Below are 24,520 nucleotides of genomic sequence, written 5' to 3' on the forward strand. Positions count from 1 at the left end.
TAGAGGGGATTAGGTGTGTGTATATAGAAGCTCCCGTTCTCATTTTGGTCATTAAACACATTAAGTTTTCCCATTTTGGTCATTAAACATACTAAGTTTTCCCATTTTGGTCCATAAAACCAAACCCAACATAATCTCAAAACCATCCCCACCCCTATATCCAACTAATCTCGAAAATCAACTTCATATAGGTGCACGAAAATGAAAACAGGTATGCATCATTCAAGTAAAGAGGCTGCAAGTTGAAGCGTTGAGGCTAGTGGAAGAGATCAGGTAGTAGGTTAGGAGGGGCGAGGTGGTCAGTTGTGGATTGGGGTGATAAGGTGCATAGAGGAGGGAAGAGAATAGGAGAGTAAAGGAAAGTTCAAGTTCTTATGGCACCATTTTTAGAATTTGGACTAAAAATGGAGAGAATTTGACAATTTAGAGATCAAAGTAAAAGAATCTTTTTTCAAGGACCAAAGTGAGAAAAGAATCATACTCTATGGGGGAGAAAGTGTAATTTATCCTATGTATATTTCCATTTTTCTTTCCCTTAATAATAAATTCACGATCCAATCCAAACATAAACATAGCTCCTCTCAGGAGCTTTTGACAATTTTGTGCAAAATATCAGTTCTCTTAATGCGAAGGCACAATTAGGGAGCAAGTAGTGCTAAATTCAGAAAATGAAGGGAATGCCTCTCTATCTTTGATTGCACTACCAGTGGTCAAGCTAAATTTCCTTTTATCAAAATAGCATTGACCATTTCAATATACTTTATGCCCAAGCAAATAATAATATACTAGCAATTCAACTATCATTTCTTACTAACTAAATATATTAGGGAAAAAAGGTTATTCTGAGCATATTCTAAGCATCAAACTTTTGTTTTATTTCAAATTATAGAGGTGAGACCAAAATCTAGCCAACATGCCCTCTTGCAGACACAAACATCAGCTAAACTAGTAATATTCACAAGATTTATTTAAAAAGCATGAAGAACCAAAGCAAAAGCGCCCAGATCAAAACTGCATTGCAACCTTACAAACTTGACATATTATCACCTTTCTGAAGCTAGGAAAAATCTCAGGGCTCAAAAGTCATATTCTCTGACTCACGCTTCAAGGAGTCAAACAGCACAGATGACAGATAACGCTCTCCAAAGCTGGGGAACACCACCTGTCAAAAACAAACAATAGAATATTTGTAGGTGGTTAAAATTCTGAGATTTGTCCAATGTTGTGTTCAGCCAAATTACTATGCAATATCTTCTAGTACATTAAAATTTTCCCAATTGAGAACAAAATATACACAAATGACGGAACAAAATAGCAAAGCTGAACTTGAATGCAGAAAATCAAACTTACAACAAAGAGTTTTCCAGCATTTTCTGGCCTCTTAGCTATCTTAATTGCAGCAGCCGCAGCCCCAGCCGCAGCCGCAGCAGCATCAGATGATATTCCTACCTACAATACATGTTACCATAAGCACCATCAAACTTGTGAACTAAAAATATTAAAAAAAAAAACCTAAGACATGAACTTAAGAGTTTAGTAATTTTTACAGAGGAAAGCGATATAAAAATGCCTGTAAGACCCACAGTTGAATAATATGAAAAATTATGTTCTTACCAGCAAACCTTCTTTCAATGCAAGAAGCTAGGCAGTTTCAATAGCTTCCTCACTTGATATCTGCAAAGTTCAAACATTAATAACTCAGCAATAATTATCAGAGATTGGCCTTTGAATATGAAAAGCAGCAATAAATGATGGAAGAGTAATAACAATTACATAAGCTTTCTTATACAAGTAAACATGCTCCATTAAAACATGTGTTATTATCACTATTGCACTGGAAAAATAACTACTTTAGCAAATCATAGCACATGTCAAAAGGTAGAAATTTTTTTTTTTTTAATATGTTCTAATGTACAATGTAAACTGTTTTATTTGATAACAGGTCTTGGACTTCTCACTCACCCTAGTCAACGGTCACAAGAAATCCTGACATACACGGGATAAGTTATGAATTCACCTTTGTTCCATGCACTTTGACTGAACAAACCAGGAGTATTTCGCTTAGCCAATTTCAAGAATCTTTTTTTTTTTTGATGAATAAACCTATTTCAAGAATCCTACTACTTGTTTTAGGCTATTTATTCCCTATGCCAGCTGAACTTTAACAGGGTTTGTAAGTTTTTTGAATGAAACTATATATTAGACTGAATCAATAAAACAAAGAATACATCACTTACATAGAACTCTAATTCCTAAGCCTGAAAGTATACATCACTTATATAGAACTCATATAGAACTCTAATTCCTAAGCCTAAAAGGAAAAAGGAGAAACCGAATATAGGGAATATTCTTACACCCTCACTCAAACTCAAGGTGTGTTAGCGGAAAACACTGAGAGTTTGTCAAGAAGAAACAGAAACCGAGCAGTGATGTGAGTCTTGGTGAAAGTCAGCAAGTTGCAAAGTCGAAGAGACAAAATGAAGTGAGATAAAGTCAGACTGCAGATGCTAACGAACGAAGTGACAATTAATCTCAATGTGCTTTGTCCGTTCATGGAAGAGAGTCTTATGAGCAATTTGAATAGCATTGCGGTTGTCACAATAGAGAGAGGTCGGAGAAGACTGAGGGATGACCAAATCAGATAAAAGACTACGAAGTTAGACAATTTCAACAGTAGAATGAGCCATAGCACGATACTCAGCTTCGGGAGTAGAACGGGCAACAACAGTTTGTTTCTTACTTTTCCAAGAAATCAGGGAATCGCCAAGAAACATACAGAAACCAGAAGTGGATTTGCGATCATTAACATCACCAACCCAATCAACATCAGCATAGGCCACCAAGTCTAAGGAAGAAGTAGTTGATAATAGCAAACCCTGAAAGATAGTACTGTGAAGATAGCGAAGAATCCGAATCAAAGCAGCCCAATGTGTAGAACGAGGAGCAGAAACAAATTGACTAATCACATGGACAACATAAGCAAGATCAGGGCAAGTAACTATCAGATAAACTAAACAACCCACAAACTCACGATATAACGTAGGATCGTCCAGAGGAACACCATCAGTAGTGTTGAGCTTCGCATTAAGCTCAATGGGGGTTTCAGAAAGCTTAGTGTCAGTAAGACCGGCACGATGAATAACTGCGTTGGCATACTTGGCCTAGGACAGAAAGTAGCCCTTGGGAGAAGAAGCCATCTCAATACCAAGAAAATATCACAATAGTCCCAGATCCTTCATTTCGAAAGTGCGGAAGAGATGCTGCTTGCTGCTTGACCTCAGAGATAGCAGAAGAGTCTGAGCCAGTGGTGATCATATGATCCACATATAATAATAAGGCAACAAAACCAGCAGAGGTGTGGAAGAAAAACAATGCAACGTCATGGGCACAAGGATGAAACCCAAGCTTAGTAACAGCAGTCTGAAAGCGATCATACCAAGCACGAGGAGATTGCTTCAAACCATACAGAGCACGCAAAAGACAACAAACCTGACCTGAGGAATGGTGAAGGCCAGGGGGAGGACGCATGTAAACCTCCTCAGTGAGATGGCCATTAAGAAAAACATTCTTAATATTCATCTGATAAAAAGGCCAATGACGAACAGCAGCAACAGAGATCAAAGCACGGACAATAGTCATCTTGGCAACAGGAGCAAAAGTCTCCTCATAATCAATACCATATTCTTGTGAGAAACTTTTGGCAACTAGGCGAGCTTTATAGCGCTCAAGAGAACCATCATAATGAGTCTCGACTTTATAGACCCATTTACAACCAATCAGATTCTTGCCAACAAGCAGAGGAACCAATTCCCAAGTACTAGTCTTTTATAATACAGGAAACTCATCCTTCATAGCTTGAATCCAATTAAGATCCTAATACACCTCCTTGTAAGACTGAGGTTCTGAAAAAGAGTGAATAGTAGAAAAAAAAAAACGTACAATATGAAGGAGAAAAATAGGTTTTAGCAAAACCAAGTTTGACTACCTGTTTACAGACGCGAAGGGGATACTTATGATTAGCCAAATTAGGGTCGTCAGAAGTAGGAGAATCAGTAGCAAAGGCAGAGACAACTGGTGGAAAGAGAGCCTTGCAACAAGAATAGACTAACAACAGAAGAGGAGAATTGAGTAAGCGAGAGAGGAGGTGAAGAGGATGGAACAGACTCACGGGGTACAGTGGAGAGGGACTCAACAGAAGGTGTAGTAGGAAGAGAAGAAGGAACAAGTTCATGAGGAACAATAAAGATGTACTCATCAAGGGGGACCTCAGAAGGAAATGGATCAATGTGAACCAAATCTTCTTTAGAAACCGGAACAATGAGAGGAGGAAGCTGAAAGTAAGCTAGACACTCTAGGAAGGCAACATAGGGAGAGACATAAAGGTGGCGGGAAACAGGATCGTAATAGCGATAGCTTTTCTGAGTAAGACTGTATCCCAAAAAGACACACCGGGCACTAAGTTTTGTCCTATCTTTCCGGAAGAAGGACAAAACATGCAAACCCAAAAACACGATGGAGAGTAATTGGGGAGTTGGGAAAATAGAGCCTCATAAGGAGAACGACCAAAGAGTAAGGGGTAGGCATACGATTGAGAAGAAAAGCAGCTGTAAGAACGGCCTCCCCCCAAAAGGGAGCCGGAACAGAGGTGGAAAGGAGAGATCTAACTGTCTCAAGGAGATGACGGTATTTACACTCAACACGACTATTTTGGGCAGGTGTGTCAGTACAGGAAGTTTGGTGAATAGTACCTAAATTAGCCAGATACTCACAGAACTCGGTTTTAAAATACTCCCCACCTAAGTCAGACCGTAACAATTTAATGGTAGACCCAAATTATGTAGTGATCATAGACTGAAAGTTACAATATATTTGGTAGAAATCAAATTTATGAGTCATAAGATAAACCTAAATATAGTGGGTGTAATCATCAACAAAAGACACATAGTATGCAGAACCCCCTTTAGTAAGAACTAGAGAAGGTCCCCAGACATCAGTATGCACAAGAGAAAATGAAGAAACAGAAATAGACGTACTTTTATTAAATGGTAAAGCTGACGTTTTGGCAAGTGTACACCCCCGATATTCATCAATTTGACTAGGAGAAACTTTACCCAATAACCCTGACTGAGCTAAAGACCGTAAGCGATCAACAAATAAATAACCGAGGCGAAAATGCCATAAGTGAAACTGACTCAACTGATAATCTAACTAAAACGAACAAAGTGCAGCTGGAAAGGCGGATGAAGGGAGATGCAAGCTCCACCACATAAAGATCTCCAACTCTACGGCCAGTCCCAATTTGCTTCTTGGACACCCGATCCTGCACACAACAGACAGAAGAGGAAAAGATAACATCAAAACCAGAAGCATCAAATTGACTGATAGATAATAAACTAACAGATAGTTGAGGGACATAAAGAACAAAAGGAATAGTAACAGTAGACGTGGCAGAGGGTAAGACAGACCCAATAGACAGAATAGACATACCAAACCCATTAGCAGTATTAATAGTAATAGGAATGGATGGGGGAATACAGTTTTGAAGTAAGGAAATGTGAGGAGTCATATGATGAGAGGTACCAGAATCAAAAAGCCAGACAAAAGAAGGGATACCTGAAGAGGATCCAAGCAAACCTAAATGAAGAGAGGTAAGAGCGGAGGCAAATGGGTATGGCTAAGAGGTGGACAGGATATACTGAAGTTATGCAATCTGAGCACTCAAGGAAGCCAAGTCAAGATCGGGAGCCGGAGCAGATGTAGTATAAGCGGTAGAAGGTCAGAAAGGACCAGGAGTAGGACCGCGGAACTGTTTCTGAGAAGACGGAGCAGGTTGACGTCCCTTCTTATGATAGTTGTTCTTCCAATGACCCCTCTGATGACAGAAAGCACACTCATCTGGACCTAATGATCCTTTCTTGGGTTTCGCAGTGGCCTGAAGCGAATGAGGTGGTGGAGTCAATAATAAAGGAGGCTTAGTAGGAGCCAAGAAGACAGAGGGAAGCAGAGTCTGATTGGTCGTCTTAAGATGGGTTTCTTCGGAGAGGAACCCACGAACAATAGCATCCATAGAGGGAAGAAGAGACCGGTGAAGGATGTCACCTCGAATAGCCTCATACTAAGGGAAGAGAGCCGTTAAGAACTGCACTAAATGACCCTGCTCCCGAAACTCAATATATGCGTCTAGTATCTTGAGACTAAGTGGTTCTATTAGAGCTAACTGACCCCAAAGACCTGTCATCTCAATATAAAAGTCCTAAATAGTCTGATCTCGCTAACGAGCACTCTGCATAGCTGTTTCCAACTCATACCGCTTGGCAAAGTTGGATTGCTGATAAACACCTAGTAAATTATCCCACCCTCCTCGGCAGTACTGTACTTAGAAAACATCATTCCAATACGGTCATCCACAGAATTATGAAACCAAGTCAGAACTTGGGCGCAAGTATCACAAAAAGTCAGATATCCTTTTGCCTTCGGGTCCGATAGACGAGGAACAGAACCAGAAACATAGCCCTATTTTTTCTGACTGAGAAGAAAATTCTTCATAATACTGACCCGATAGGCATAATTGCCACCGGTGAGTTTGCATTTGATGGCTTGGATTTTAGTGTCTGACATTGTAATAAAACAAAGTTTATAGAATGTTATGGGTCAAAGTATAAATAAAACAAATTAGGGCTTCAAGTGTAAATACCCAAAACCAGTAGCAAAGAGAGAGGTCAAGAAGAAGAAGCCAGAGTCAGACAAAGGTCGTGAGAGAAAGAGAGAGAGACCTTCGCGACAGAGAGAACCACCTTGCGAAGCCAAATCATGAGAGACTGAACTTGATGGAGTCAATCGATTGAGAGGAACAAGAGCAAACCGTGATCGCAAGTCTGGTAAGAGGGGAGATCAACCACGATCGACTTGAACAGAGACCAGACGAACCAAATGGGTCGACTCGAACCAAGACCAGATGAACCGAACCCAATCTCAAATAACATGAGTCGCACGTATTCACAAGGTTGAACCAGAGAGTTCAACGAAATAGAAAAGCTTCAACAATGGCTACTAGGGTTTCGAACCAGGCTCTGATACCATGTAAGTTTTCTGAATGAAATTGTATATTAGACTGAATCAATAAAACAAAGAATACATCACTTATATAGAACTCTAATTCCTAAGCCTAAAAGAATACATCACTTATATAGAACTTATATAGAACTCTAATTCCTAAGCCTAAAAGGAAAAAGGAGTATAAAAAATAGATGTATTATTGATTGATATATGTTGATTGTTGTATATTACAAATGGTGAGTGGCTCATTATATAGGAGAGGGTGAGTGTAGTAGGTGAGGAGTAGGTGGTGGTAGGTGATGGTAAATTGGTGGTAGGTGATGGTAAATTCTAACAGCCCCCCGCAAACTCAAGGAGGATAGAAACTAACCAACTTGAGTTTGAAGAGAGGAACAAAACAAGAAAATACATAAAAATAAAAAAGGATAGGTGACACTGTATGGTCGTGTCAGACCATTGGTGAAGACACTGGATGGTGGTGTCATAACGTGGTAGAGGACACTGTATGGGGGTGTCATAACGTTGTAGAGGACACTGTATGGTGGTGTCTGACCGATGTAGAAGACAGTTTATGGGGTCATGTCGGACCGTTGTAGAAAACAGTTTATGGGGTCATGTCGGACCGTTGTAGCAGACAATGTTGTGACAGTTTACGGAGTCTTGCTGGACCCTTGTAAAAACTAACCGGAATCAATGTCGGGACAGTTTACAGAGTCTTGTCGGACCCATAAAAGAGCTAACCGGAATCAATGTCGGGACAGTTTACAGAGTCTTGTTGTACCCATGTAGAAACTAACCGGAATCTATGTCGGGACAGTTTACAGAGTCTTGTCGGACCCATAAAGGAGCTAACCGGAATCAATGTCGGGACAGTTTACAGAGTCTTGTCGGACCCTTAAAAAGTCGCACCCTCAAAAGGTGTGCCCAATTCATAAAAAGGCGTTCCATCAAAAGGCGTGCCATCAAAAAACGTGCCATCAAAAGGCGCGCCCAAGTTGTCGGCGAGCACCGAGAGGCGCATGATGCGTGTGTCTGCCTCTTCGTCAGGATCTTTATAAACTGAGGCTGAGGCTTGGAAGCAGAGACAAAAAAACCTGCTAGAAAAACTCTGAAAAACGCTTCGTTTTCTGAGAAAGATTCCTGAGAGAGACACTCTGTTGCGAGAGATATTCTGTAACACTCTGAAAAACTCTTCGTTTTCTGAGAGAGATTCCTGAGAGAGTCTGTAACACTCTGTTGCGAGAGATATTCTGTAACACTCTGTTGCCCAGAAAATGGCTTCATCTTCCCGTGGTCTGCTCACTCTCTTTCCAGACCTTAACGAGTCCACAAGAGAAATAACTGGTGCGGTGGCCAGTGAACCTCAACCAAACACCTCTGTGTTTACTCCGTTGAACTTTCCGATGCGGTCGGTGGAGCAAAAAATGGCGGTGCAAACTGATATTGAGGCCAATCAGTATACTCTGAAGTCATGCGTGGAAACCATGACTGCGGTGACAAACTTGTCGAACCGGCTGCAGAGTAGGGCAAATGAGGTGCAGCAGTTAAACTCCCAGCTGGCTCTGCTCCAACGCATGTATAAGGATGCGCGAGCAGAGATAAGTGTGCTAAAGGCGGAAAACAGGGAGTTGAAGCGGAAGGCCACCGTGATGTTCCGATTTGGAGGGCCGCCATATGCTGTAGTGGAGGAGCAGGGTGGAGGCAACTTGCTTGGTGGTCTAGGAACCACGGAGGCAACACCGTCAAGGGCCACTCAGGACAGAGGCAAGAAGAAAAGACCGGCGACGGAGTAGAGAAGAAAACTCCCACTGTGTCGATATGTGTTGGGTTTGGTTTTTTGTTTTTTTTTTTTGTTTTTTTTTTTTGTTTTTTTTTGTTTTTTTTGTGGTGTAAAATGGTGATCGGGGTGAGTCCCGACATGAATAAAATGAGTTTGGTGTGCAGTTCGTCTTCTTTCTCTTTTTTTTGGTAAAAATAATAAGGGGAAAAAAAATGAAAAAGAAAGAAATAATAAGAAGATATGTGAAATCAAAACGAGAGAGTGAGGAAAAACAAAAGATTGTTGCACGTGAGTTTCTTGGCCCACGGTTTTGGGGAAAACCTGCAATGGGATTGGTTTGTTTTTTTTTTTTTTTTTTAAATATATATATTATTGGTGGAATGAGGAGGAGTGCCTACGAAAGTATGACTCAGTGATTGGGTGGAGATATGACATTAATATATTTTAAAATATTAAAATAATAAAAGATATGTATAATAAAATAATATACAAGTGGATGAGGGGACAAAAGTGATGGATGAATGGTGGGTTCTGCTTTTGTCTGTGTAGAGAGAGGTTTGGTTTTAAAATAAGGTGAATCATGGATATGATATGATGAAAGTGGGTCTAGTGGAGAGAAAGAGACCAGAGAGATAATCAGGTGGTGCCTTGGTCATCGACGCCACCTCCTCCGCCTTCGAGTTCGTCGAGCAGCGAGGACTCCTCGAGCAGGTTCTGTAACAGCGATGGAGCAGTTTCGTTGAAGCGATTGCGCGTTAATGCCGCAGATCTACTCTCCAATGATGATCACGGCTGTTCATCTTGTCACCGGAATACCAGTTCGGCGGCGATTTTGTCAGCGAGAGGTAGAGAGGCCGGTTTTGGTCACTCATTGAGGCCTTTGAAACGCCTAAGAGATGAAGCGAACCGATCCAACCAAACCGCTGGTGTTCAGCTTGAACCGGCCAGTTCGAGAACTGCCGGGATCGTAGAATAGCTGAAGAGATTGCATCAAGAAGACTTGAGCTCCGGCTACAACGCGTCCGCGGCGATTGTTGGGATCTGTAAACTGAGTCAGAATCCAGGAACCGTGGATTTGGATTCGTCCAAGTCAGCGTAGTCGTCGGATTTGAGGTTGTCTAACCCCTAATTGACCTTTTTTTTTTTTTTTTTTTTTTTTTTTTTTTTTCTAACTACACTGCTTCCGGTAATCAATTCTGTTAGGTGTTGTTGGAGAAGATTGGGAGAGAGTATGGACGAGAAAGCTGAAACGGTGGAAGCTCGATAATGATACGTATTTTGGGGCAGCGGAGTGAAGGTATGTGTAGAGGTCCGGCGGGCGGCCAAGGCGAGGCTGCCGCCCGCCGGTGAAGCAGAATTACTAGCTTCTCAACCTTGCTCTGATACCATATAAAAAATAGATGTATTATTGATTGATATATGTTGATTGTTGTATATTACAAATGGTGAGTGGCTCATTATATAGGAGAGGGTGAGTGTAGTAGGTGAGGAGTAGGTGGTGGTAGGTGATGGTAAATTGGTGGTAGGTGATGGTAAATTCTAACAAGGAGAAACCGAATATAGGCAATATTCTCACAGGATTACCCTGACAACCTGATTTGTGATGGTTTATACACTTTGAGGACTATATAAATGCCAAGCTGCAGATAAAATGAAGCACATAACCACCAATCAATTCTCTTCATCTTTATCATTTCTTTCTTTATTTTTTTGCTTTACTTTTCTTCATGATACACAAAGCGTGATGCATGATTAGATTCATCCACATGTTTACTGAATGAATGAGACTGCCTTGTTAGAAAGATTTTGAGGCTTACTTGAACAACTTCATCAACTAAAGCGACATCCATTACCCCAGGGATGAAACCAGCACCAATTCCTTGAATTTTATGAGGGCCTAAAACATTACAACATGTAATATGTCAAGTTCAAATAAAAAAAGATATTGCTCTTCTTGAAAGCTAAAAGATTAACAAAAATTTGCAATTATAGAAATTCCAAGTATTAGGTAATGCCATGATGGCCACCAGAAAAGTAGATAAATGGCTAATGCACATGCAATAAGTTGGTTAGATTTTCTCATACATGGTTTCAAATGTTGATGTCAACAAAAAATAAAAAATAAAATAAAATTGCAGCTCAAATTATTAAAGTGAATATGGATATATCAACAGTGAATTTGATGTCATCAACGAAGTATGGATTTTCTTTTTCATGCTGTAAAATTTTACTCAACAATATTTCCAAACTCATAACCAGGCACAAGAATACGAGACAGTAATATCCACATTGAATTTTCAACAATGCATATCAAATTGCATGCAAGAAAACCCATGTTTAAGGTTTTCTTAGTCCCTGTTAACAACCACAAACAGTATATTGGCAAAATGACATCACATATTGTACATTAAATCCATCCAAATATAAACCATAATAAGGAAGCAAATTCTCTAAAATCTCTGACTGTGCTGCTTTTGGCATAAATATTCTCATAGCCGAAACTCTTTTAGGCATTGTTTGTTTCATTGTTGCAAGCACAATTCTTAAGAACTTGTGTTTAAAAACATGCAGGTGTAGCATGTAGAGAGCAATATAAAGGAAAGGGCAAACTTCACTTTACCCCGTGGTTTGGGCCATGTGCAGTTTACCCCCCCAACATTTGGAAATAATTACATAACCCACACGTGGTTTGTGAACTAAAGTGTACTGTTAAACATTCCATCCAACTTGGCAGACATAAAGGGATTATATGCTCATTTTCAAATTTCAAGGGCATAAATCACACATAGAATAAAGCATAGGGGTTAAAGTGCACTTTGCCTTCTAAACAAATGACGAAAATATAGGAGTATTTTAGTCTTTTTCATTAAATCATCAACGGGCCTAATGGTGCACTTCAGTCCATAAACCACAAGGGGGTTATGCGGTCATTTTCAAATGTTAAGGGAGTAAACCGCATATGAAATAGAGCATAGGGGGTTAAAGTGCACTTTGCCTTCCAAACAAATGACGAAAATATAGAGATATTTTAGTATTTTTCATTAAATCGTTAACTGGCCTAATGGTGCAATTCAATCTACAAACGACAAGGTAGTTATGTCGTCATTTCCAAATGTTAGGGGGAAACAGTACATAGCCCAAACCACAGGGAGGATAAAGTGAAGTTTGCCCAAGGAAAGATGTGCTGCTTGATTAATCCAAGGTGTACGGAGGGGTGGACTAGGAATAGATCCAGCCCCAGCCTTTTGATAAAGCACTACACTTACATACAAGAAAATCAACATTAGAAGACTAGAATGATTAGCAGCCAATCTTTGCTTTTATCCAACAAATGAGAAAATTCAATCTTTTACAGAACATGTTAAAGAAAAATATTCATACCAGGTCATTCGTGACACTCGGCACACAATTTTTTGTATAAAAAATGGTCATAGGATATTCACATGACATCGACCAATGGCTAGTTACAAAGCATGTTGATTGATGGTTTTGATACAAGTCTAACATACAAAACATTCCCAACAATATTAAAAATAGAAAATTAGTCCCTTTTCTACATTCAAAGATGAGCACTAAAGCCTCCCCTTCACGGCAGGAGTATCTGTGTGTGTGTGTGTGTGTGTGTGTGTGTGTGTGAGAGAGAGAGAGAGAGAGAGAGAGAGAGAGAGAGAGAGAGAGAGAGAGAAATTTTCGCAAGAAAATTTATTAGAGTTTGCTAATGAAAAAAGCCAATAAAGCTTGATACATCAAAAGTGCTATTAAACATTTAGAAAAAGAAAATTGTGAAAATCTTATCGTGCTAGAAAATAACAGACAAACATTTTATAGTTTACATATCATTGACATCACTGGTCATTAGATACATTTTAGACATGTTGAGATGCAACAGACAATCTGAAACTAGGTCAAGCCTAAGGAACGTGTCATAAGTTTAGTATTTAACAAGAGAGCCTAAAGATTTTGTCACAAGGTTACTATCAGTACTGAACAAGCTACACCAAGCATGCTTTGTCATCTGCCACACAAAGCGAATCATTAGGCAACTTGAACTTTAAAAAAGGATAACTTTATTTTTGAAGCAGTAATGATCCTCAACACAAGTATTGAAAGTCTTCGTTATATATAGAAGCACGAACAAAATTCATACACAAAACAACCACTGCTTATCACTCTCTCAAGTAATGAAAAATGGCATTTGTTTGTAAGACAAGCCATTTGAAGTAGTTTGATATCTATTCACTCTTTTTTTTCAATTAATTGGTCAATTTATTATGATCATCACAGAAGAATCATGAAAGTTTGGTCAATCAATAATTGGTAAGCCCTTGATCTATGGGAGCCGACCTACACTAGCCAATGAAAAAACCTCAAAACATATAAACAACGATAAATCATTTTAAGCAAAAAGAAAAAAAAAAATATATATATATATATATATTACATTGTAAGTTGCACTTCCAAGTTCGTTCCCTTGATAATTGTACATCTGATTATAAATGTACTTCCAAGTTCGTTCCCTTGATATTACATTGTAAGTTGTACATCTGATTATTCTAATTCTTCAAATTTGAGTCGGTCAAATGTCGAAGTTTAAGGTTCACACCTAATTAGGTGAATGCTTTTAATTTAAAATGTATATTATGATGAAGCTTTAAACATTATTCAACATTACTAATGTTTGCGTTGACATATTCCATAGCATATCATAGGACTACTTCTGACAACAGTTTAATCACCCAAATCCCCCGCAATAGAAGCGGGGGAAAAGCCCCCAACAGACAAGTACGCTCTGCTGAAACAATTAGACTGCTTAGGTGAACCAGTTCACCTATCTAGCAGAGCAGCAGAGTACACCAGGTCTTCGTTGCCTCATCAATTTGTCAATCTTGTTACATAGTAATAACTTTGTTTTCCATCATTCTTCTGTGTACAGAAACAAAGTCACAAACAAATAAGTTCATCATAGTAAATCCACAACCAAATACACAGTTGTGTCTACGTGCCCAGATGTTAGACATTATCATGTCCAAAATCCTAGCCTGTTTCCCAAAATCACATGTAATAACCATGCCTAATGATGATTGCCAAACACAAGTTCATTCCAAATCATATATTCCAACTTGTCAAAGCCAACAAAATATCTAAAAGAAGAAAGAATGCACCAGAAATACAAGAATATTGTTGACACCAAACCAGGATAGAAAATGGTGAGACATGTTGGAAATCACAACTCACCAGGTTTTCCTCCATTTAAAACTGCGTTTTCAACTGGTTCTACACCATATAGCTGTATATGAATAAAGAAGGGCACCAGCAGCAATACAAGAAAAAGAACACAGATTGATGAGAGAGAGAGGAGTTCATTAAACTCTACTTTTCCAATAAACTTTACTTTTCCAATAAAATAAGAGAATGAAAAAGATTAACCTTAATCTCAGGGTTTTGCTCTTTAAGGTACCTCCCAACACTTGTAATTGTACCATTTGTGCCTATCCCAGAAACAGAGGCATCAACTTTCCCACCCGAGCCTTTCCAAATCTCTGGTCCAGTGGTCTCTGAAGATTTTAGAGAAGAGAAAGAGTTAGGGAATGAGTGAGACCTCATCCCCTTTTATATTGATAATAATGCATAATTACAAGAGTGCTATTACGCATAAATTATGGGCCAGCTCATTACATCAATCAAGGGAAAATAAAATCAAATAAGAATAAAATATATGCAATATTATTTCCTATTCTAACACTCCCTCCCTCTCAAGCTAGTGCGAAGATATTTCTCATGCCCAGCTTGATGAGAATGTCATGAAATGGTTTATTCCCTATTCCTTTGGTAAGAACACCCGCCAGTTGATCACCAATCTTCACAAATGGAGTGCATGTGATGCCACTAGTGAGCTTTTCCTTGATGAAGTGCCTATCAATCTCCACATGTTTGATTCTGTTATGCTGAACCAGATTATGAGCTATGTTGATAGCCGCCTTGCTATCACACTACAACCTCATGGAATCGATTTGATGAATCCCCAAGTCTCTCAACAATAATCTAATCCATAACAACTCGCATACACCCTAAGCCATAGCCCTGAATTCTACCTCGGCACTAGATCTAGTAACCACATTTTGTTTCTTACTACGCCAAGTGACCAGGTTACCTCCAACAAATGTGAGATACCCAAAAGTTGATCGTCTATCAGTGACTGATCCAACCCAATCTGCATCAATAAAAGCCTCCACACTAAGATGACCATGTTTTGAGAAATAGAGACCCTTTCCAGGAGAAGATTTCAGGTATCTCAAAATCCTCATAACTGCCTCTAAATAAGTAGTTTTAGGAGCATGCATAAACTGGCTAATTATACGTACTGCAATAGCAATGTCTGGGCGCAAGTGGGATAAGTATATAAGCTTCCCTACTAATCTCTGGTATCTCCCCATGTCCATTAGCTCTCCCCCTTGATCCTCACTTAGCTTCTGACCCGATTCTAGAGGTGTGTCACATGATCTACTTCTACGCATCCCAGTCTCCTTTAGCAAGTCAAGTACATACTTCCTCTGGCATATGAAGATACCATCCTTGAACCTAGCTACTTCAATACCCAGAAACTACTTCAAAGTGCCCAAGTCCTTGATTTCAGACTCCTTGGCAAGGTACTCCTTCAACCTCAGAATTTCTTCAACATCATCCCCTGTCAGAACAATATCATCAACATAAACAATTAAGGCTGTAGTCTTACCAAGTGATGAGTGTTTGACAAATAAGGTATGATCAGCCTAACTCTGCTTGAAGCCATATTTCAACATAGCTTGAGCAAACCTTTCAAATCAAATCCTAAGAGATTGCTTTAGTCTATAAAGTGACTTTCGGAGCCTGCACACTTTACCCTTGGACCTAGCATCTTCAAACCTAGGAGAAATATCTATATAGACTTCTTCTAAATCTCCATTAAGGAAGGCATTCTTCACATCAAACTGATGAAGTGGCCAATCTAAATTTGCTGCAAAGGAGAGCAGTATTTTCATAGAGTTCATCTTAGCAACTGGTGCAAATGTATTTTGATAATCTACCCCATAAGTCTGAGTGAAGCCTTAGCAACCAGTCTTGCTTTGTACCATTCTATGGAACCATCTGCTTTGTGTTTTACAGTATACACCCACTTACAACCAATTGGATTTTCACAACTAGGTAACTCCACTAACTCCCAAGTGCCATTCTTGCTAAGAGCTCTCATTTCCTCCATCATGGCATGTTTCCACTCAGGAATAGAGAGAGCATCCTAGAAATTGTTAGGCAAACTTACAGACAAAATCTTAAAAAGAAAGGCTTTATATGAGGGAGACAGATTAGAATATGAGACATGATTAGAAATAGGATGCTAAGTACATGACCTAACCCCCTTCCTATTAGCAATAGGAACATCAAGATCTGAAAACTCAGGAATAGTAACATTAGGATTAGAATTGCCTAGACTCTCAGGAGAGGGAAATGACCCTTGACACTCATCCGAAGTTGGCAATAGAGGATTAAAAGTAGTCTCTTGCATCCAGGTGACTTTCTGTCTATCTTTGCCCCTGGCATAAACTTTTCCTACTTTCTTTTCCACAACAATTGCTAGCTCAACATCCTCTATCTTTTCAACCACTGGTGGTAGTGGAACAGGAATCTCTTCACACCAAGGCTTCCCTTGAAGGGATGACTGTGACACTGGGGAGGTCTGAAAGTAAGACTGAGACTCAAAGAAAGTGACATCCATGGAGACAAACCATTTGCAAGGTGGATGATAATAACACTTATAACCCTTTTGGGTGGCAGAATAACTCAGGAAAACACACTTAAAAGACCTAGGATCCGATTTACCACGCGTGAGTGAATGATTACGGACAAAATAAACAAATCCAAAGGACATAGGGGAGAATGTAGAACCCAGAAGAGGTGGATCCAAACAAAACCTAAAGAGGTATTTGTTTTTGAAGGACTTGAGTGGAAAGACAATTAATCAAATAAGCTACAGTGAGAACCGTTTTCCCCCCAATATGAGCAAGGGACACACATTTCAATGGATAGACAACGGACCACATCAATGAGATAGCGATTTTTCCATTCTGCAACACCATTTTGTTAAGGGGTATTAGTGCATGAAGTTTGGTGAATAATACCATGAGTAGCAAAATAACTAGTAAGACCAGAGTCAATATATTCCCCCACATCATCAGAATATAGAATTTTTACAACCGCCCCAAACTGAGTGCAAATCATTCTATGAAAGTTTTGAAACACAGAAAGCACCTCACTCTTGTCTTTCATCAGATGTGCCTAAGTGGCCCTAGAACAGTCATCTATGAAAGTAACAAACCATTTTTTTACCCTTTAATGACACAAAATATGAGGGACCCCATACATCAGAATGAATCAAAGAAAATAGAACTGAACTATTATTAATAGGAGCAGAAGAACAAAAGAAACTGTGTTATTTTCCACGTTGACATGACTCACTAAAAATCAGACACATTATTTTTCTCAAAAACAGAAGAAAAAGATGCTTAAGTAGTAAAAATGAGGGATGTCTTAAGCGACGATACCACACCCAAAGGTCTTCCTTGGTGGATGGTAACTAAATAGATGAATGAGCCAGCTTGTCAGTCTGATCCAGAATGTTGAGACCATAGTCCTCTCTACCACTACCAATCCTCTTTCTCGTGATAAGGTCCTAAAAAAGACAATGATCAGGAAAAAAATGTCACGCTACAATTCAAATCACAAGTAATACGACTCAAAAATAAAAGATTAACACTAAAATTGAGAACATGGAATACAGAGGATAAAGGAAGGGAAGAGGTGGCATGAATTAAATCTTTCCCTGACACAGATGAAATAGTACTGTTAGCAATACACACTTTTTCCTGACCTGAGGAGGCTGTATACTCTGAGAGCAAATTAGAGGAACCAGACATATGATCGGAAGCACCCAAATCAATAATCCAAAGAACGGTCTTATGAGATAGCAATGCACTTGTAAAGGAAGCCAAATTACGTGAGTTGGCAAAGGAAGAAGATGATGCACCGAAGACAGTAGTAGAGGCTCGACGGTCTAACAAGTGGCGAAAAGCAATCTCAAACTCTGAGGCAGACAACCCAGAAACATTAACAGCCGGTGAGACAACAGGAGCTGAAAATGGTGCTCAACCGTTTTAGAAAGATGTGCCCGAGCATTGGTACCTCGGCCTCTAGACTGGCTCGACCTACCCCCTCGAGAACCAAGACGATCTCCTTAGCCATCGGATGGAGTCTCATGCAGCTTCCAGCAAGTCTCACGTGTGTGTCAAGGTCTACAGCAGTAGTCACAAAAAAGAGTATCCTTCTCAGAGAAAGGATGAGAACCACAAGTCATACGCTCTTCATCCCGGGGGCTGCAAAAACCAAGGTAAAATGATCAGTAGTGGGAGAAGCAAGCATCGCGGAACGGCGATTCTCCTCATTCTGCACATAAGCAAAGGCTTCCTAGAGAGAATGAAGCATATCCATACCAAGTACTCTACTCCGAACTGGATCATACTCCACACTTAGGGCTTCTAAGAACTTGAAGACTCGCACCTGTTCTACAAACTTCCGGTAACCAGCAGAATCCATGGGGTAGACAGGTTTATAATCCTGAAGATGATGAAGTCGCTTCCACCGATTGCTAAGGAAGGTAAAATACTGGAGAACAGTCATCTCACCCTGTACCAACCTTTCAATGGAGCAACGTAACTCAAAAGTTTATGAGAAGTTCCCTTTGCGGGAGTACGTGGTAGCCACAACCTCCCGGATATCCTCTGCAGTGTCCATAGCCAAATAGCCCTCTCCAATCTCAAGGACCATAGAGTGGATCAACCAACCCATGATAAGAGAATTGGTGATTTCCCACTGATCATAACTAGGGTCCATAGTGCTAGGTGCCAGTATTCTGCCGTCAACATACCCCATCTTCCCTGTGCTCTTCAAAAAAATAGTCAAACTCTGCGACCACGCTAAATAATTCTGACCATTGAATAGAGAAGATTGCCGACTAACCCTAATAGGCTGTCGGGGAGCCTAGGAGGATTGTTCTGGAGTGCCAAGGGCCTGGGCAAGGGGTTTCAGAGGGCTGGGTAGGACTGGTATTGACTGTCGGTGTGAGAGGGTATGGAAGGATTAGGTTATGGCTGGGTATGGCTGGATTAGGGTTGCTAGGGTAGAGGTGACTTTAATACCATGAAGATTTTAGAGAAGGGAAAGAGTTGGGGAATGAGTGAGACCTCACCCCCTTTTATATTGGTAATAAAGCGTAATTACAGGAGTGCCATCAGGCATAAATTATGGGCCAGCCCATTACACCAATCAAGGAAAAATAAAATCAAATAAGAATAAAATATATGCAATATTATTTCCTATTCTAACAATCTCATAATGGACCTAAACAAATGATATCGATCAAATAATTAATCTATCCAATCAACTACCAACATATGCTGATAAGTGATAATACAGAAACTCAAAAGTACTGGTGCCATAATACCTTTGGGTTGGCAGGGTTCTCAAATTGCTGAAGAATGTAGGAATTGGGGGTCTTTTCCTTTATTTCTTCCGCCTTTTGAACAGCCCCTTTCATGCCCCTAGCAGGATCTGTAAGAACCAACTCAGCTCCAAAAGCTCAGAGAATAATTCTCCTTTCCAGACTCATAGAAGCAGGCATGGTAATGATTAGTTTATAACCCTTAGCTACCGCCATAAAAGCCAAGCCAATACTAGTATTACCACTGGTAGGCTCAATGAAGACACTCTTCAGCAATCATCATTTGGGCAGACAATAACAAAGGAAAGTTTGTCAAGCTCCCATAAACATTATAGAAGGAACAAGCATAGTGTACAGGCATGTTTGCAATAAATTAATAATTCCCTTCATCTGTAGCAACTTAATACAGTTCATATAAAGGCACATTCCTATATGCGATTAATCAAATGAACTTCCCAAGTTCCCATTTTCGAAACCATGGTTTTGTGAAATAGCAATGATAGCCACATTGGTACTAAGATGGAAAGAAGTGAACATACATAATAGAGGAAAAGTAATCCTGTATTTTCATAGAAAACATTTGAGATCAAAAATATAAAATCACATTCAAATACATATCTATATGATAGAAGATGATACATTTGGACTAACCTCACCAGGCCTAATGACGCCTTTCTCCTCTGCATCTTGTATCATATTGTACCCAATCCTGAATGCCAGGCATGATTTAGCATATCAAAATCTATAAGCAAAGTCCTATAATACATATAATTCTAAAATTACGATGGAGATTGAGATTACTAAAAAAAAAGAACAAAAATATCTAGCTACCTGTCTTTGACGCTAGAGCAGGGTTCCATCATCTCTAGTTTGGCAGCAATACGAGCAACACAACCATCGGCGATATTGTTGAGATACACCAATGGTGTTTTACCTATCAACTGTACATGTCAAAACAACAAGATGAGTATGATAAACAGCATCCCTTAATCTTAGGTTCCAAAATAAATAAATAAATAAATTCAGAATGAACGCAGCTTACTTCAGTAATATCTTTTGCAATGGCACACTTCTCTGCCATTTTGGTCAGATCACTAAGACCACTTAAAAGAGTAAAAGAGATCAAAAATAAAAATCAGAATAATGTTCAACGAACTACAGAGAAGAACTAATATTTTGAAATCTTAGTGTTGGTGCATAATATATGCACTATTCATTTCACTATTAAAATTATTTTCTACATTCATCACTTTGATAAGTATTCACCCATGAATTGTGTAATCTGAATTGTGTATCTTCAATATATGTAAGTGCCAACTAGAATGAGTAATAGCATTGTGGAATTAAGTCAAAAAGTAACTGACAAAACAATAAATGAAACAGTGTTATATAGTCAAAGATGAATAGTAAATATGAAATGTTATAATAGTGTTTAATTCAATAAGTGCTGAAGCAAGTGAAAAAGAAAATGAATGTTGACTGATGTGTAATGGATACATGGTGTAAAGTAGTGTTTTGAGATAAATGTCATCAATGGAGTTTCCCATTGTATTGCAAAGCCAAAGGAAAAGGCCGTGTGTGTGATCAAAACAGGAGTCTCTCATATGGCTCTATTTTTATTTCTAGATTCTGTATTGTGTTTTTACAGAAAGATTTCATGTGACATGTAAGGGTGTTTCCATGGTGGTGCTTTGGGCTCAACCTAATGTGTAGAGATAGTCTGAGCCAACACGACTACTAGTCGAGATGTTATATCCTAGGTTTGACAAGCTGGATTTAGAGCCTCTATAAAGATTTCTCTCTCCAGATCGTATAGAAGTTTTCACCAAAGGGCACCACCTCATGAATGAGGTGATCTTGCAGCGGATAGAAGCCACATTCCACAAGTGTTTTCGGTCAGGAGCTCAAAATAGCAAACTTCTGTGTGTGTGTGTATGTTTTTTTTTTTTCAATTATCAAATGAAATCAAATGTGCACCCAAATCACACACTCCCTCCCTCCAAAGAATCCCCCTCTTCTTCTTCTTCTTCTTCTTCTTCTTCTTCTTCTTATCTCTCCATCTCTCTATATATATCACTCTCTATATTCAAATCTAAATCTATATTAGCTTGATTCATGCACTAGAAGCTCTTCACAGATTTACCATTCCTCTCACATTTCCATTTTCTCTGATCAATGTTTTATGGTTATGCATGGGAATGTGTGTGTGTGGGAATCAACTCAAAACATGTGATCGCAAATGTCATGAGATCCTAAAATTGCAGAGGCAACAGCAAGACCAAAGCTCGTTGGCAGTCCAATCAAAGTTCTATCACTTGAAGTACTTGGTTGGGTATTTGTTTCTTTCTAAGATACTAGTTGGCGGGTTCACACCTGCTTAGAACGTGACCGTGGCAATAAATGAGGCCACTACTAATAGCACATTACATGCATCACTTGGTGAATCTCTTGATGTTTGAAACTTGAAATATTCAAGCCAATCCTTTAAGGATTCTTTTGATTGAAGCCTAGTCAAGATAATTTTTGCATCTTGCTGAAGAGAGGATGCTAATGGGATGACACAAATATGCTGAGCCCCAAGAGTTTCAGCACGTCAAAGAATTTCTCAAAGTCTCACATCCATGGGACTTTCAATCACCATATCCAATATTGGACATCCATTGCTTTTAAATCCTTGCATTTGTAGCTTTAACTTCCGTCGTCCCATTAATGGCATTACTTTTACCAAGCATTAATTCTTTGCACTAATGGTCTAGGACCACCTCACTGCTATTACAGAGGTCTTCCATTTGTGAGCTTCTAAATGAAAACGGCATCATTCCACTAAATGTCTTCCTTGTGAGGACGTAGCTCCTCTCTCTAGCCACGAAGATCACCTCATTTGTGAGGTGGTGCCCTTTGGTGAAAACCACCACACAATATGGAGATAGAAATCTCCATAAAGGATCCAAATCTAGACAAGCCATATGACAAGGTCTGCTACACCGGGTGGCTATGAAGGTTTTACCAACCATAGAGGGATTGAAAGGAAGCGAGATTACCATGCCTCAATTCACTTTGAATAAATCAATTTATTTGGATATACTTTGTGTAATAGTGAATGATGTATAAACACATGGTTTAATATAGTGGGCAAAGACGAAGATCCGTGGATGTAGGCTGAGTTAACCAAATCAAGTTCAATTTAGTGTCTTCTCATGGTGATAGTTTTCTGGCTCTATTTTTTTTTCTCCCTATATTTTGTTTTGGTGGTAATTACACCAACACTTAGTATGTTTCCTTCTTTGCAAACCAAGAAAAGAAAAGCCTCTGGCCTATAGACCTACGAAGCACCGACACAACACTTCACAACAAGTGTTGTAGAGGTGTCGGACACAAGAACACATCGAGGACATGTATGGGACACACCACATGGTATATCCCTTTATTTAATTAATTTGTGTTTAGGGGACACGCGAGGGACACTATGGGGACACTCCAACTAGTTTTCTTCCCTTTTTTCTTTAGTGCTTTTGATGGATGTTAGATGTTGAATGCTTATTGTTTTTTGCTTATATTTAAATACTTAATAGATCATCCATAAAAATAAAATAAATATATATATATAATGATAAGTGTTAATTTAAAAGTAATATATTTTTTAAAATATCGAATTAGTGTTAGTTTTTATTAATTTTGATTGTTCGTGAATATAATATTAACCTACATAACAAATAAAAATATATGAAAATTTTATTTTATTGTAGTGTCCTTGCCGTGTTTTTGTCTCTATTTTTTTTAAATCACTGTATCTCTGCTTCTTAGCTATAGACACCGAGCCGAATACTTGATCTAGTTCAAATGTGTGTATTTAATTGTCAGGTACCAAAACATAAACAAAAAATTATGTTATTTTCTTTTGAATCTCCTTAGTAACCAACATAGGCTAGGAACTTTCAATGACTAGCTAAGAGACAAAACTATATAGTAAACAAATCTAAGACTAAAAATATAGAGTAGATAATTCATCAGAAAAAAATATTGCATTAATAGACAAAAACCGAGACTACACAGATAAGAAGGAAATAATTACAACAGAACGCATGACCAAATATAAAAAAAAAAAAAAACTGGACTTTATTTCAAGAATATTGAGTTGGTCTCAAACCTAAAGTGCAAACATTGACATGTTTAGAATGATAGACTATATGTTTCAAATAATTTAATCCTTATCTATTCTATTATCTATACAATTATATAAAGCACACAGCTTTTTAAGGGGGAGTTTCTATTAGCAGGCCACAAAAATTCTTAGTTCAGACCATTTTGTCTTTCAGATTTCAACTTCCAAACAAAAACTCTGTTCAGTAGTTGGTATCCGAACAATTGATTTTTGTTTAAAATCCCAACAACAAAAATGATGTGAGCTCACACAAAGAATTGTGTGCAACTAGAAACTCCCTTTTTGAAGCTTTGTCACAATTTTTTGTATAACTAAAATATCTTTGATCAAATAAATATTCCTTTCTTTTCTTTTAAAACATTGTAAATCCTTAATGTTTCAAATTTAAGTAACTGTCATGATTGTTTTAAGCGAATAAGCACTAAAATTTAAATTAATTATGACAAATATTTTAAGTAGTTAAGATCTGAGGATCATAGCCATTAGAAGTATTTAAGTACACAAAAATCATAACAAAGCTTCTGTGTGTGGTTTACATGATTATATAGATAATATAGAATAATTGTGCAGATTAATAGTTCTAACAGATCTAAAAGGGATGAACCAAAACCCACAAAACTGAATGATCCCAGAAAAATACGATATAAATCATAGCAAATTCCAATGCACGACGCAACTCAACTAAGTCACACAACCTGTTCTATTTTCTCAGATTCGAAGTCTGGACTATAATTGAAAATCAATTTATCCCATTTATATCCTTTTTTTTTGTTTTCTCAGCAGCCAAACAGAGTGCAAAACAACTTATCAAGTACCAAACACAACTCTTCACGCAATGCAGATTTTTCCAAGCAAAATCAAAGAGATCAACAAATTGATATATACATAAACAAGAAAGAAAATGCAAGAAAAACCGAAACGGAAAATTCACCTTTTTGTATATGTGGGTCTCTCACCCAGGAAATGTCATCGCTCAGCCAACCACGAACAATAC

General features: G+C 38.6%; 2 pseudogenes across 1 annotated transcript; one reads left to right on the top strand and one right to left on the bottom strand.

The window, feature by feature from the left end:
- Positions 1-941: 941 nt before the first annotated feature.
- Positions 942-24,520, bottom strand: LOC114318808 (cysteine synthase-like; annotated as a pseudogene). Its single transcript, XR_014361395.1, has 12 exons — positions 24,458-24,520; positions 20,407-20,467; positions 20,196-20,305; positions 20,016-20,073; positions 19,368-19,631; positions 19,250-19,264; positions 14,264-14,389; positions 14,072-14,123; positions 10,654-10,733; positions 1,615-1,674; positions 1,351-1,449; positions 942-1,162 (listed from the first exon to the last, which is right to left on the bottom strand). The product of XR_014361395.1 is annotated as a cysteine synthase-like (transcript).
- On the top strand, positions 9,163-9,971 carry LOC145820728 (uncharacterized; annotated as a pseudogene).

Source organism: Camellia sinensis, chromosome 2 (assembly GCF_055761805.1).
Source record: "Camellia sinensis isolate YWXY chromosome 2, ASM5576180v1, whole genome shotgun sequence".
NCBI classification, from domain to species: domain Eukaryota; kingdom Viridiplantae; phylum Streptophyta; class Magnoliopsida; order Ericales; family Theaceae; genus Camellia; species Camellia sinensis.